Genomic DNA, 17,157 nt, shown 5'->3' on the forward strand with positions numbered 1-17,157 from the left:
CATCTGTATCCTCTTATCTGGATATCAGAGGGTTTTTTTTTTGGTTTTCTTTTTTTTTTTTTTGTCCTTTTGGAGACACTGTCTTGCTCTGTAGCCTGGCTGGAGTGCAGTGGCGCCATCTCTGCTTACTGCAACCTCTGCCTCCCGGGTTCAAGTGATTCTCCTGTGTCAGCCTCCCGAGTTACTGGGATTATAGGCACCCACCACCACACCCAGCTAATTTTTGTATTTTTAGTAAACACGGTGTTTTAGGCCTGGCACAGTGGCTCATGCCTGTAATCCCAGCCCTTTGGGAGGCCAAGGTGGGCGGATCACGAGGTCAGGAGTTCCAGAGCAGCCTGGTCAACATGGTGAAAAACTGTCTTTACCACAAATACAAAAAAATTAGCCGAGCCTGGTGGCAGGCACCTGTCATCCCAGATACTTGGGAGACTGAGGCAAGAGAATTGCTTGAACCCAGGAGATGAAGTTTGCAGTGAGCCAAGATCTTGCCATTGCACCCCAGCCCAAGCGACAATGCAAGACTCCGTCTCAAAAAAACAAACAAACAACAGCAAAAAGGCGGAGTTTTGCCATGTTGGCCAGGCTGGTCTCAACCTCCTGACCTCAGGTGATCACCCGTCTCAGCCTCCCAAGGTGGTGGGATTACAGGCCTGAGCCAGTACACCCGGCCCACTCTATTTTCTTTTTATTCCCTAAATTTTAATATGTTTGAGTTTGTCTGTTCCTTTATCACTGTTTTCTTACATAAAAGAAATTCTGCCTAATCCTCCATAAAAAAATCTTCCTGTGACTTCTGAAAATGTTCTGGTTTTATCTTTCATATTTGAATATATAAGTTGATTATGGATCATGGAATAGAGAAGAATGCAATGTATTTTCCCAAGTAGATGCCAGCCTGGTTTGCCTCATATTTTAAAGTGCATGTGATTTCTTTTTCTATTCTACAGTGCCTACTCTATCATTCGTCAACTTTCCATATAAATGCTGGGTCATTAAGACTTTTTTTTCCCCTTGGTCTGTTTGCTCATCTCTCTGCTAATACTGTGCTGTTCTGAGTATTTTCATTTGAAAATCTTAGAAGTATGTTAGACAAGCCATCACTCTTTTTTTAGATGACTAAAAATCATTAGACATTTGCCATTTTTACTACGTATGAAAAAGTAGTTTTTCTTGCCTAAAAAAAAACCTGATTTGGGAATTTATGTGATTTCATAGGAATAACATCTAGAAGTGGTGACTTTAATATCATTTTTAAAAAATGTATCATATTTCCTCTTATTCCTTGTTGCCTTGACATTGTGCAATAGAAATTTTTAAAATTATTGTATTAGTATTGTTAAATGTCAATTATTGGTTTTATTTACTACTCAATTGAATTTAGTAAGCCTACTCTGTCTTGGTGTAGTCACATGGAGTGGGCTCAACTCCCCAGTTAACAAGTGACAGCACGTGTAAAATATTGTCTACCAGGGAAACTCATTGAACACTTAGTGTTCAGACTGTGTTTTGGTGTCTGGTTCCCTAAGCACCACTGCAGTGACACAAAATAATAGACTTTTAGCAGAAAAAGTTTTGGCAAATATATTGCATAAGCCATTTAGATGCAGTGGGTCATTCTTATTACTTGGGTTGGTGGAATCCTTTTCAAAATGTAAGTTACTAATACAAACAAAGATGGAAATTTGAGAGCAGGCGTTTTTAAGAATAAGTAGTCTCAGGACTGATAATATTAACTCCCTTATGCACATCAGGTAGGACTTTATTATGGCAGATATTAGAAATGTACAAAGTGAAGTTAAAAGGTAACTCCTAGCAGCACATCTTACTCCCTGGATTCTCTAATGAGATGGGTGTTTCTACTTTGCTGTTGCCTTTTTGAATAGTTCAATTCTAGCATTAGAACTGCTGTGTGGGAGGGAGTATGTGTGAACAGAGTAAGAGTGGTGACAATTAAGTCATAGAATAAATGCTTGGAAATTTTAGAATCATGTAAACAGCTTATGGATTGAGTATAGATTCCCAGTACTCTCAGTCTCACCCATCCTTCTATCCACATGTGTGGAATGTTCTAGGACTCCGTGGCTTTTGAGGATGTGGCTGTGAACTTTACCCAGCAGGAATGGATTTTGCTAGATTCTTCTCAGAAGAATCTCTACAGAGAAGTGATGCAGGAAACCTGCAGGAACCTGGCTTCTGTAGGTGAGAATGACAACACATTTCACTTAATTACAGAAGTATTTCCCTATCATCAGTGCTATTTGTGATTTGGAATGGGGCAAGGGAATGATTTGGTGAAGAAATCAGGCATGGGCACTGTGTACAATGAACATGAAATCTAGTAATGTTTCTGTAGTTTGTAATAATTCATGATAATTTTGTGGGTCTGCATTTTAGGCAACAAATGGAAAGACCAGAATATTGAAGATCACTTCGAAAAACCTGGGAAAGATATAAGATAATTTGCACTGAGAAGAGGAAATAAAGTCCTCTGAAGGAATCTTAGCTTGTCATGAACTTAAAAACAAGCAATCAAAACAAATGAGAGTCACTTGAAATTTTTTTTTTTAAGAAAAATTTCACCCAAAATGTAATGTACTTCAGTGTAGCAGTCAGTGTTTGGAAAACAACTTACTTGAAAATAGCACTACAAAATTGTGTATATGAATGTTACTAATTTGGTCATAGCCATGCAGGTGGTAGCTGTGTTTTCAGTAGTAACCCATTTACTTTCAAATAATTCAATCATGGCACACACACAAAAAAAAATTAATAATAATAATGCATTTTCCTTGGTATTGGTAACAGTGTAAGGCCAAGACCTATTGATAAATAGAAAGTTATTAAACTAACCAATTAATATGTGCTTGTCATTTTTTTACAGCAAACATGTGGTTCTGTACCACATGTGTGTGAAAGCAAAGAAGGTAGACAGTATGGACAAGTTGTCAGCCAAATTCCAAATCTTGATCTGAATGAGAACATTTCTACTGGATTAAAACAATGTGAAAGCAGTGTTTGTGGAAAAGTCTTTGTACATCATTCCCTCCTTAATAGGCACATCCTGGCTCACTCAGGATACAAACCATATGGAGAGAAGCAATATAAATGTGAACAATGTGGGAAACTCTTTGTTTCTGTTCCAGGTGTTAGAAGACACATGATAATGCACAGTGGAAATCCAGTTATAAATGTACGATATGTGGGAAAGGGTTTATTTTCTCAATTTATTTGAAAGACATCAGAGAACTCACAGAGGAGAAAAACCCTATAAATGTAAACAGTGTGGTAAAGCGTTCACTGTTTCCGGTTGTTGTGTAATACATGAACGAACTCACACTGGAGAGAAACCCTAGGAATGTAAGGAATGTGGGAAAACATTTAGATTTTCTTGTTGTTATTTTAAGATGCGTGAAAGGACTCCCACTGGAGAAAGACCCTATACATGTACCAAATGTGATAAAGCCTTCAGCTGTTCCACTTCCCTTCGTGACCACGGAAGCATTCATACTGGAGAGAGACCCTATGAATGTAAACAATGTGGCAAAGCCTTTAGTCATTTGAGTTCCCTTTGTAACCATAGAAGTACTCATACTGGAGAGAAAGCCTATGAATGTAAACAATGTGACCAAGCCTTCAGTCATCTCAGTTCCCTTCACCTCCACGAAAGAATTCATACTGGAGAAAAACCCTGTGAATGTAAGAGATGAGGTAAAGGCTACATTCGTTCCAGTCACATTACTCGCCATGAAAGAAGTCATGATATAGAGGCTGGGTGTAGTGACTCAGCATATAATTCCAGCACTTTGGGAGGCCAAGGTGTGTGTATTGCTTGAGCCCAGGAGTTCATAACCAGCCCGGATTAAAACAATGTGAAACAACCTGGGCAACATGGTGAAACCCTGTCTCTAGAAAAAATAAAATAATGTCAGGCACGTTGGCTCATGCCAGCTACACGGGAGGCTGAGGCAGGAGAAGGGTGTGGATCTGGGAGGCGGAGCTTGCAGTGAGCCGAGATCGCACCACTGCACACCAGCCTGGGCGACAGAGCGAGACTCCGTCTCAAAACAACAACAACAACAACAACAACAAAACAAAAAAAAACAAATAAAACTGGGCATGGTGGCACATTTCAGTTGTCTTAGTTCTTTTTCAAGGACATAAAGAGCCAGGGGGGGTTGGGGGAAAGCCCTGTGCATGCAGATCACGAGGTCAAGAGATCGAGACCATCCTGGCCAACATGGTGAAACCCCGTCTCTATTAAAAATACAAAGATTAGCTGGGTGTGGTAGCATATGGTTGTAATCCCAGCTACTCAGGAGGCTGAGGCAGGACAATCGCTTGAACCCAGGAGGCGGAGATTGCAGGGAGCCGAGATTGCGCCACTGCGCTGCAGCCTGATGACAGAGTGATACTTCATCTCAAAATTAAAGAAAATAAATAAATAAATAAAGCCCCTTGAATGTAAGAAATGTGGTAAAACATTTACTCTTTCTCATTCCCTCATAAACATGAAAAGGCTCACACTGCACAGAAACCTTAAGAATGTAGGAAATGTGGTCAAGCCTTCAGATTTTCCTGTTTTTGAAGATTTGGGAGGACTCAGAGTGGAGAAAAGCCTTTTGAATCTAAATTTGTGGTAACGCCTTCAGTTGTGTTAGCTCCATTTGAAGACATCAGCTGATTCCTGAGAAAAACGCTATGAATGTCCAGAATGTGGGAATGTTTCATTTCTCTCATACCCACTCAGGGACATATGAAAATGCACACTGTAGCTGGCTGGACCTTGTAAATACAAGAACGTACACAGGATTAAAACTCTAATAGTTTAGAAACTGCAAGAATATTTTCAGTTTGCACATTTACTTGAAAAGTCACGTGAAAACTCCCATGGGAAAGAAGTTCTATAAGTGAAGCTTTTCTAGTTTGGAAAGCCTGATGTAAATTAATTATGGTGCAGTGCTTGAAAAAAATGTAGGAAATGTTACACAAGTTACAAGTATTTTGTTTTTATCAGTGGCTCATTCTTAAAGAGTCTTGAGTATGCATTTCACCTTGTTTTGCAGGGAAAGCTTGAGGTGAGAGTTCTGTAAATGCTCTTTAAGCAGTAGTACTTGAGTTTCATAGATAATGATATTAAGTTTGTTGGTAGAATTTTTGTCTATTCATTTGATAATGTGCTGGATTCATGGTTGAATTTTAATGTTTTTCTAATATGAAGGTATGTTTAACTTTTTTTATTTCATTATTATCTTTTCTTTTAGATGGAGTCTCACTCTGTTGCCCAGGCTGTAGTGCAATGGTGCAGTCTCGGCTCACTTAGGTGCCTCAGTTAGTTGTTATACTCCGTTCAAGAGAACTAGTAGATGGCTCACAAGAACACTGTTGCTACTGTCTGTGCTTCTGTCACAACAAATATCCTGATCCTTCAGTTTTAAGGGTGCAGGGCCATTTTCCTCCCTTTCTTACTGGTAGTTCTCAAGATAACTGTATGATATGCTGGGAATGCAATATCCTGATAATCAGGTGACGTTGGTCAGAACAGCCCAGGCTCTGTTATAGTCACAGCTTGAAACAGAATGGCCTTTAACACTTGTGTCCAGCAAACTACATCGTGGGAGAAAACCCAAGGTGGGCTGCTTTCTGGGGTCCCTCAGTTGTAGTGCAAGTGAAGTGTTTATGTCAAAATTCCATCCATCTGCTCTGGGTAGCCTTCCTGATCTTGTGGTAGTGGTTCTTATTGAATCCTAGACTTCTGTTGTCCTTTGTCTGCTATTTGTAAGTAATAAATTCACTTCATGGAATTTATGTATGAATGTGTTTGGTCTCATTGTACTCAGAAAAGTTGGTAGCCATTGCACAGTGAACCCGCTTCATAATTGGTGAAAACACCTATGCCACCCTTGTGCCACAGCAAGGAGGTTAATTCAGCCAAACATAAACTTCATGTTTGTAAAACCCTGTAGCACAATTATTACCATGCGGGAGGCCTTTAACAGTCGTGATGCTGATTTGAAGAACACTGAAGTAAGAAATTTACACAAATAGGTTGGGTATACGGGAGTCCCCCCTAACTTAAAGCAATCCTTGCTCCCCTCTGCCTAAAAAGAGTGGAGAGGCCAGGCACGGTGGCTCAGGACTGTATTCCGGGTACTCTGGGAGGCCAAGTTGGGCAGATCACAAGATCAGGGGTTCAAGACCAGCCTGACCAACATGGGAAAGCCACATCTCTACTAAAATACAAAAATTAGCTGAGCATGGTGGTGGGCACCTGTAATCCCAGCTACTTGGGAGGCTGAGGCAGGAGAATTGCTTGAACCTGGGAGGCAAAGGTTCAAGTGAGTCAAGACCATGCCACTGCACTCTAGCCTGGGTGACAGGGCAAGACTCCATCTCAGGGAGAAAAAAAAAAGAAAGAAAAAAAAGTGGATAAGAACTGAAACAGGTTTAAAATTTTACCTAATTGGAAATGCAAAGTTTACAAAAATAATATTTCAAATAAAATGCTAAATGAGTGCTCATTGAATTTTATGCCTCCACAAAATAGGTTGTGAATTAACTTCCACATCTGTTAAAAGCCAACACAGTTGGGCAGCCTCCGTGTCTGAAATTCACATGTGGCTCAAATAAGAATTATACCTGGGGATACTCCAAAGTTTAAATATGGTATCCCCTGTGATATTATGAGGATTTACTGTACATAAAACAGGTTGTCTTCCCTTAAATCTGAAAATCATATTATCTTGCCTAAATTCTCCAAAACGCATCACTCTGCAGTATCCTATGGTGGACATAGGTTTCCTGACCAATGAGCACTAAAAGTCAGTGTGTGCGACTCACCTATGTTCTTATCAAAATGGAAATCCCCGAATCCCACCAGTTAGAATAACATGTCAGAATGTCAGATTTTTGGAATCTATAGGTTTTCTGTAAGGTTATTAGGTATCGATTCCATTTTTAAAATAGTTATCAATATATTTAGATTACCTATTTCTCCTTTGTTTTAATATTAATAGATTATGTCTTTTAATTCATCCAGTTGGTCTAAGTTACCAAGTTTGTGAGTTATGGAGATTGTAATATTCTTTATGATTTTATCATCCATGGGCTCTCTAATATAAAGGCCTCTTTTAATTCTTCTATTATTAGGTTGGTGCCAAAGTAATTGTGGTTTTGGACCGTGAATTTTAAATTTTTATAATTAGGCTGCAACACATCTTTATTAATCAAAATAGAACCCATTACAATGGACTGGGCACAGTGGCTCACGCCTGTAATCCCAGCACTTTGGGAGGCTGAGGCAGGTGAATCAGGAGGTCAGGAGTTTGAGACCAGCCTGACCAACGTGGTGAAATCCCGTCTCTACTAAAAACACAAAAAGTAGCCAGGTGTAGTAGCATGTGCCTGTAATCCCAGCTACTCAAGAGGCTGAGGCAGGAGAATCTCTTGATCCCAGGTGGCAGAGGTGGCAGTGAGCCGAGATTGCACCTTTGCACTCTGGCCTGGGCGACAGAGTGAGACTCGGTCTTAAAAAAAAAAAAAAAAAAAAAAAAGAGAGAGAAACCATTACATTGAACACATTTTTGTCAATGAGAAATAAATTTATTTATTTCATGCTTTCAGGGTTCGATAAACTCTTGGAAAGCATTTTCTGCATCCTGTTGGTTGTGTAAGTGTTTTCCCTGCAACAAGTTGTCAAGATGCTTGAAGAAGTGGTAGTTGGTTGGCGAGAGGTCAGATGAATATGGCAGATGAGATAAAACTTCATAGCCCAGTTTATTCAACTTTTGAAGCCCTGGTTGTATGGCTTGTGGTCATGCGTTGTGGAGAACTGGGCCCTTCATGTTGACCAGTGCCAGCTCCAGGTGCTGCAGTTTTCCATGCATCTCATCGATTAACTTGGCATACTTCTCAGATGTAATGATTTCACCAGATTCATAAAGTGTAGTGGATCAGAAGACCGGCAGCTGACCACCATACAGTGACCATGACCTTTTTTTGGTACAAGTTTGACTTTGGGAAGCGGTTTGGAGCTTCTTCTCAGTCCAACCAGTGAGCTGGCTGTTGTATGAAATCCACTTTTCATGGCATGTCACAATCTGAACAAGAAATGGTTCAATGTTGTTTCATAGAACAAGAGAAGATGACACTTCAAAAGGATGATTTTAAAAGTATTTGTTCCGCTCATGAGGCACTCACTTATCAAGATTTTTCAGCTTTCCAATTGGCTTCAAATGCTGGATGACCATAGAATGGTCGACATTCATTTCTTCGCCAACTTCTCGTGTATCTGTAAGAGGATTGAATTCAGTGGTTGCTCTCAATTGGTCGTTATCAACTTCTAGCCCAGAGTCTGGGGCTGAGGCTGCCATGACCACCCTGTTCTCTTCCTTCTGGGGTCCCCAGGAAGCTCCCAGGACTGAATGATCCCCACAACATACAGTGGCCAGGATGGGAGGGCTGGAGGTCAACTACCCCTCACCCCTGCCACCACAACCAAGAGGCCCCTATGGAGGTTGGCCCTGAGCTGTGTGTCCCTGTGGGATGCAGGCTCCCACGGAAACTTCAGGGGATGAGCATGGGTCCTCCTGGCTGACAGAGCCTGGTGGGCACTGGGTGTGTGGGGCCTGTGTAGGTAGGTTGGACAGCACTGAGTCTAGCCAGGGAGCCGGGGACTGGTGTGGCCAAAGTGGGCAACAATATGTTACCAGAACAAAACTACAGTGCAATCAGCCCAGCTGGGAGGGAGAAGGAGGCCTGCCTAGCAGGACCATCCACCCCTGTCCTGGCCCCAAGTCCATACGGCCTGCCTGTACTGGATATTGCCTGGTCCAGGAGGCCTGGGTATGAGGGTCTGGTGGTGTGTCCCTGGGTTCCAAGCCTTGGTGGTCCCTTGGGAGCTGAATATCCTCTGGGCAGGAGGAGGGCCCGTGGTCCACTGTTTCCATCGACCCCTGGGGGTGTGCCCCACCCCAGCTTCTCAGTGCACATGGGGACATGGACAGGGCTCCTCACCTGCTCTGTGGCTCCAGCCCTGAACAGCTCACTGGGTGACTCTGACAGCTTCCTCCCCAAAGCTTGGGTCTTCATCTGTTGGAATGGGGTGTCCCAGGCCCCCTGCAGGCAGGAACCCACCCCCAGTTCCTCTGGTGGGCCCTCCTGGGCTTTCTTACCTACTGGCTTGTGAGACACGGTTGGCCAAACTTGGTGTCCTATTTTTATGTTGGCCTTTTTCTTAGTGTGTGTTTTCTGTAACTACTGCTGTGTAGATCTTCTATTTGAGTTTTAGGTAGAGAATCTTGCCCACCCAGAGGGCCTCCACCCCAGAGAGCCTCCACTTATCCCCCCGCTGGGCTGGTCCTGCCTATGCTCCGCTTGGTGTGAATGTTAAGTGTGATCGATCCACACGGCTGCTTGACACTGCATCTCCTTCCTTCTTGTTGCTGAGGCCAGTTCTGTTCTCTCTTTCTCCACCTGAACTGCACTTGAAGCCAAGATGAAGGATGAGAAGTGGTTGCTACGAAGGACCCTCCTGCAGTGGATCTGCTGTGAGGAGGCTGTGCTGGCCCAGCCTGTCATTTCCTTCTCTAAGCTCATTCCAGAGGTTGGCAAGGGGCGGCCTGTCCCCGCCTGCTCTTGTCGCCCGTGAATAAGGAATGGATTTTACAGTTCCAAATGGTTGAACAAATAAAATACTAACAATTCATGACACTGAGGAGTTTCCATGTCCATAAGTAAAGTTTGATGGGGGTGCGGTCATGCCCATCTCTTCACAGGCCACCTGCAGAAGGCTGCTGTTGTGCAGCCATGGCAGAGTTGCATCCTTGAGGCAAAGATCAGTTGGCAAAGCGGAAAATACTGACTCCTGGCCCTTTAGGGAAACAGTTTCCAGTCCCTGGTATAAGGGCTGTGTGGCAGAACCCCAGGATTTTGGTCAGCTTGTTCCTCACTCAGAGCCTGCTGTGGCCTTCGCTAGTATGTCTGCAAAGTCTGCGTGCTATGGTGCCTCTCATGGGGCGTTGAGCTCTGTTGGTCTAGATTTCAGGGTGTCTGCCTCATGATCACCTGTCTCACCAACAGAGACCCTGTGGCCAGATTCAAACTAGCAGGAGCAGTTGGTCTTTGGCAGCAAGGATAGCTTAGTGCTGAGCTGCCACCCACCCTGAGGTGGTACCATGACACCCACTGTCTCGGTCAAGGTTGGGGCAGGGCTGGTGTCCTGAACTGCCCTGCGATGTGGATCGTAATAGCCAGCGGGGAGAGGGGGTTGCTATTACTCCCCATATCGTGGGGAGTGCCTCACCCCCTGAGATGTGGATCGTAATAGCCAATTACTCCCTTCTGCAATGTGTGTCCATTATTAGCAGTCTCTTTTGTTCAGGATATTACGAATAATTTCACAGGTTGTGTGTAAACAGCCTGCGATACGAGAACGAATACCATCCTCTGCACCTCCGGATATTAGGAACCACATCACACAATGGGTGTACACTTTTTGGGAGGTTTGGGATAATGTCGTCCTGTGTTTCCCTGAATATTCAGAGAAATATCACAGGGTGGCTATACACCCACTACTCTCTTGGCAGGAACATCATACTTTACCTACTGGAAATTAGGAGCAGTATCAGAGACTGGGTGTCAAGCCACTGTCATACTGGAAGTAATATCATGCTCTCCGCCACAAGTCATGAGGAACAATATCACAGCGGGGTGTGTATCTTCTCCGGTAGTGGGAGTAGTATCATCATCTCTTCCTTTAGATAACAGGAACAATATCACAGGGTGGGTGTACAATCTGTGTGTTTTTGGAAGCAATGTCATTCTCTCTTCTTCTAGGTTTTACGACTCATATCACAGGCGGGGTGTACACCCCTTGTTATATTGGATGGAATCTCATCCTCTTTCAACCTGTAACTTTAGAACAATATCCCATGAGGGGTATCCATCCCTTCAATATTGGTACTAATACCATCTTCTCCTTTCCTGGATATGAGAAACAGTATCACAGGAGGGTGTACACCCCTTGCAATGTTGGTAGTAATGTCACCTCTCCCCTGTGGTTATTAAGGACAAAATCCCAGGGTGGCTGTACGGTTCCTACTTTATTGGGAGTAATATCATCCACTCACCCCCTGGATATCAGGAACCATATCAGAGAAGAGGTGTCCACCCCCTTTGATATTGTCAGCCATATCATCTTCTTCCCGCCTGGATATTAGGAATGATACCCCGGGACTGGGGGCGGTGTACACCCACTGCGATATTGAAAGTAAAATCAGCCTCTTTCCCGCTAGATATTAGGAACTATATCACAGGTGTGTGTGCACCTTCTGGGATATTGGTAGTACTCTCAGCCTCCACCTCGCTGCATATTAGGAATAATATACGGGGGGCAGGGTGGTTACACGTCCTGCAATGTTGAGAGCAATATTCTCTTTCCCCTGTACATTAGGAACGACATAACAGGGGTCTGTATGCCTTCTGTGATATTGGGATTAATGTTATCCTCTCCCACACTGAATGGCAAAAACAATATCACAAAAGGGTGTACACCCCCTGCAATATGGCTAGTAACATCATCGTATCTACCTTTGGATACTAGAAACAACATCCCAGAGGGTGTGTACACTCCCCTGCGATATTGGGCATAATGTTATCCTCTCATCCCCTGGATATTAGGAACGATATCCCTGGTGGTGGGAGGTGGAGTACATTAAGAACAACATCATTGGGTGGGTGTACACCCCTTGCAATATTGGATGTAGTATCATCCTCTCTTCCCTAGGATATTAAGAACAATAACACAGGAGGGGTGTACAGCCCCAGCCCCTGCGTTATTGGGAGCAATAGCATGTTCTCCCCCTCTTGATATAAGGAACAGTATCCCAAGGTAGGTGTACATCCCCTGGGATATTGGGCGTAATGTCATCATCTCCCAAAGTGGATATTGAGCATAGTGTCACAGGGGGGTGTACGCCTTCTTTGATATTGGGAGTAATATCATCCTCTCCCCTCAGGATTGTAGGCAAAATATTGAAGGGGTTTTACAACTCGTGCGATATGGTCAGTATTATTATCCTCTCCCCACCTAGATGTTAGGAACTATATTACAGGCGGTTGTACACTTCTTGCGATATTGGGAGTCATATCATCCTTTCCCACTCAGGATATAAGGAAAAAGATGACCGAAGGGATGGACACCCACTGCGATAGTTTCAATAATGTCATCCTCTATTCCCTGGCTATTAGGAATAACATCATAGAGGGGTGTACACTTTCTTCGATATTGGGAGTAATATCATCCTCTCCCAGCTGGATATCAGGAACAAGTCTATTAATTATTAATATTAATAAATATAGTAAAAATTAACAGCAATCATCGATACTAATAATCACAATAAAGATAGTATAAATTAATACTGGTAAAAAATGTTAACGATTAGTATAATAATTAATCACAATATCACTATTAACAATAAAATAATGATATCAGCAATTAATGTTACTTAAATCAATACTAAGTGATGTTGGTAATAAAATAATAATTAATATTAAGAAGTACTAATATTGTTAAATGACATTAATATTACTAATTATTTTCAAGCATGCATAATCTTATATTTAAAATAATTATCCATAATTAATAATGGTATCCTATTAATTGTGTCATTGATAATTATTAAAATCAACATAGATGTTTAATAATTAATCATATTATTACTCCTGATACCGCAGGGGGTATACACCTACCTGTGATGTTGTTCCTAATATCCAAGGATGGAGAGCATGATTTTAGTTTTAATATCATAGTAGGTGTGCAATCACCCTGTGCCACTGATGCTAATATCTAGGGGGTAGAGTATGACATGACTCCCAACATAGCAATGAATGGAAAGCCACCCAGTGATATTGCTCTTAATATTCATGGAAGAAGGGTATGATATTACTCCCAATATCGCAGGGAGGTTACAGCTCTTCTGTGATATGGTTCCTAGTATTCAGAAGGGGAGAGGATGAAAATAATTCCAGTATCACAGGCTGTGTTCACCTGCCCTGTGATATTGTTATTTATATCCTGGAAGGGAGAGGATGATATTATTCCCCGTAGAGCAGGAGGCGTACACCCAGCCTGGGATATTGTTCCTAATATCCATGGAGAGGAGAGGCTGATATTACTCCCAATATGGCAGGGGGTGTACATCCACCCTGTGATATTCTTCTTAATATTCCAAGGCCGAGAGTTTGATATTACTCCCAGTATCGCAGACACTGTACACCCCCGTGTGATACTCTTCCTGATATCCAGAACGGGAGAAGATGGTTTTAATCCCCATATCGCAGGAGGTGAACACCCACTCTGTGATATCTTTCCTAATATGCAGGGGGAGAGAGGATAATATTATTCCCAATATTGCAGAAGATGTACACATGTCTCCCCATGATATTGTCCTTAATAATCCAAGGCACAGAAGATGATGTTACTCCCAATATCACAGAAAGTGTACACCCCCCAGTGATGTTGTTCCCATGATCCAGGAGGGGAGGGCATGATATTACTTTCAATATCACAGGGGGTGTACACACCCCCAGTGATACTGTTCCTAATTTCCACTGGGGAGAGGATGATACTACTCCCAATATCGCAGGGATTAAAAACATGGTGATGCACAGTGTCTGTAATACTAGGAGTAATATCAACCTCTCGGCCTTGAAATATAAAGAAGAATATCACAGGGTGGATGTACACCCCCTGCCACATTGGGAGTAATATCCTCTCCCTTCCAAGATATTAATAACAATGTCACAGGGCCGGTGAACACAGCCTGTGACACTGGAATTATTGTCATCCTCTCCCCCTCCGGATATTAGGAATCATAACACAGAAGAGCTGTACCCTCCCTGCGATATTGGGAGTAATATCATACGCATCTTCCATGAACATTAGGAGCTATTTCACCGGGTGGCTATCTATTCATTGCTATGTTGGGAGTCATGTCATACTCTACTACACTGGATATTAGGATCTGTGTCACAGGGTGAGTGTACACTTATTGCGATCACAGGTAGCTGTATACACACTGCAGTATTAGGAGAAATAATATGATTAATTATTAAACATCAATGACTGATTTTAACAATTATCGATGATACTAATAATAGGATACCATTATTAATTATGGATAATTATTTTAAATCTATGATTATGCATGTTTAAAATTAATTATTACTATTAATGTCATTTAGCAATGCTAGTAGTTCATAAAATAATCATTATTTTATAACCAACATCACTTAGTATTGACTTAAGTAACATTAATTGCTGATATCATTATTTAATTACTAATAGTGATATTGTATTAATTATTACTAATATTAACATTTTTAACCAGTTTTAATTTTTACTATCTTTATTGTGATTATTATTATCAATGATTACTATTAATTTCTATTGTATTTCATAATAATAATAATTAACAGACTTGTTCCTGATATCGAGCTGGGGGAGGACGATGTCAGGTGGGGAAGCTTCGTGCAGGTTCCCCATGACAGGGGGAAAAACAACGGAATCCAAATACTGGTCCTTACTTGGGAAGCCAAGAAGGTCACTGGGAGGATGAGAAGGTTGGTACATGAGAGAAGGTGCAGAGGTGGAAAGGGCACAAGAGTTCCATTTATTTATCACAAAACACAGAACAGGACTGGGCCAGAGACTGAATTCTGTCTGTCTCCTGGGGAAAACCGGGTGCATGGCCTGAACTTTTTCTCTTCTGCAGGCAACAAGACCCGCAGAGGAAGGCTCCCAAGACCTTTTCTTGGAAATCTTCGGAGAAGGCGCTGCCAAATCGAAAAGCATCCACGGAATCTTGGATTTATCTGAGGGTGAGTGTCACCCTGGGTCCCTGTTCTTTGCTCCACTAGGTCACTCTGGTTGATTTACTTTCAGGTTCCCGTGTGTGTGAGGGGATCGGGGAACCCCTCTTCCCTGCCTTCTTGGGGTCAGGGACTCCACGATCCTTCCAGGTCCATTTGATTCCAGGTGAAGGCATCTGAAGATGCCGCATTTCCTGTTGCTTTCTTTCTGTGCAATGATGGCAAGCCTGCCAACAACATCTTCCTAGTGGCGTGAGGAAATTAGTCCCTCAGAGGCCCCAAACATGGAGGAGACTCACCCCAGGAACATGCATGTTTTCAGAAAAGACGTCCTGGGAACCCTTGAGCCACCAACCTGCCTTCAGAAGGGCATTAGTCCGTCCCACTTCATGGAAGGCTGAGTGGAGGCGCTTTGATCCAGTGAATGCCAAAGATACAGTCTTTAGAAAAATGGTGTTCTTAGATCATACCTGGAGAGTGCATTTTCCTGGGTCTTGTCCCGATCAGCACTCACGTTGAGGATCTGTCCCTATTTCCAAGGACCGCCTGTCCATACCGTATTAAGAATTTCCTGCTGTGTGCACCTTGTCTTTGGATGTGGTTGATTTCCATGTTGGCTCCATGCCGAGGAACTTCTAACGTGTGTGATCTCCTTTCTTTCAGGTTGTAAGCAGGCCAATGCCGGTCAACACAGCCAATAAGAGGCCACACGTGCACCCTGCCCTCACTGATGGCTCAACTACCAAAATGTCTGACACCGTATCCGTCTTGGCTTCACTATCTCCTCTCAGAAAAGCCAGTCTGAGCTCCTCGTCAAGTCTCCAACCAAAGGCACGACAGACAGGGGCTGTGGCCGACATCCCTCAGCCTGGAGTCAGGCAGCAGGGCCCAGAGCCTCTCGTCGTGGTGAAGCCGACACACAGCAGGCCTCAGGGTGGCTGTCGAGAAGTTCCCCAGGCTGCCTCCAAGCCCCATGGCCTGATCCGGGTCATCAGCCCCCAGGCACAAGACAAACGTCCTGCGGTGACCTCACAGCCCTGTCCACCAGCCGACACACAGCCTGGGCCTTGGCTCCAATCTCAGTTTCAGGCCAGGAGCCAAGAGACCTGCCCAGGCTCCGACTCAGGCTTGCCTGAACTTCCCCAAGAAACCGAGAATGGGTCCCTTCCAGGTGCCCGAAAATGCCATCCAGCGAGGTGAGCTGGGGGCCCTGGAGACTCTCCAACCTCCGCCAGCTGCAACCGAACTCAGACCAAGTCCGTCGCCCCAGATGAGCAGGGGGACAACCGCCCAGGTGCCCAGCAGCGAGCGGCAGCCTCTGCACAGCAGACCTTGCCTGCCTACTGCCCAGGCCTGCACCATGTCCCATCACCCAGCGGCCAGCCACGATGGGGCCCAGCCTCTCAGAATGCTCTTCCGGAGACTAGAAAACGGATGGTGTAGCTCAAGCCGCCTGACAGCTCCCTCGTTTCCCTCTCCTGAGAAGCCGGGAGCCTTCCTCGCTCACAGCCCTCATGTCTCAGAGAAGTCTGAGGCTCCCTGTGTTCCCGTCCCACTGAGTGTCCTCTATGAGGACCTTCAGGTTTCCTCCTCCTCAGAGGACAGCGATTCTGACCTGGAGTGAGACTACAGGAGGCCGGGGCTCCATTGCATCCAGCTCCCGTGACTTGGAGGAGTATGTGGGACTGAGGCGCACAGAGCAGAGAGCAGACTGTGTGTGGTGACTCCCAAGCTCCCCAGCTGTGGTGCTTCTGTGGATGTTGGAGCCCAGGTCAGGCAGGGACCAGATGCAGAGACTCTGCCTCATCGAATTCTGGTGAGGGACATCGTAGTTTGCAGGGCTCTCCGGAAACCCGCCACCAGAAGCTTCTGTGCCAATGATTCGTTGCCTCAGAAACTGGGTGACGGCGACGCGCGGGAGTCAGACTTCAGCTGTGATGTCAGTAGGAAACTGGGGAATTACTGTGTGTTTGCTCTCCAGATGACTGAATCAGGGAACAGTTAGGGAACCCTGAGAGATGCAGGCCTTCAGCTGTGCCCCGCCCTGACAGCAGTGTTTTGGACGCTGTGAAGCGTTCTGCGCAAAGCGTTCTTCAGGTGTTTCCTCATCCTGGAAAATTGGGCTCTGGAATGCCGTTGGAAATAGGTGTGTTTAATTTGTTTTGAAGTGAATAAAATTCTCAAAAAGGTGACGTATTCCCTTTTGACTTCCATTCCGTGTTTGTGTGTAACTGATTTTCCAAGGGCTTGAAAATGTCTTGACTTGTCAGTAATCCAAGTCATTAT

The 17,157-nt window shown here is 43.9% G+C and overlaps 1 pseudogene; it reads left to right on the plus strand.

The window, feature by feature from the left end:
* The first annotated feature begins 7,987 nt into the window (after positions 1-7,987).
* Positions 7,988-16,640, plus strand: LOC139362641 (protein FAM90A5-like; annotated as a pseudogene).
* Positions 16,641-17,157: the final 517 nt, after the last annotated feature.

The sequence above is a fragment of the Macaca nemestrina genome, chromosome 4, assembly GCF_043159975.1.
Source record: "Macaca nemestrina isolate mMacNem1 chromosome 4, mMacNem.hap1, whole genome shotgun sequence".
In the NCBI taxonomy this organism is placed as follows: domain Eukaryota; kingdom Metazoa; phylum Chordata; class Mammalia; order Primates; family Cercopithecidae; genus Macaca; species Macaca nemestrina.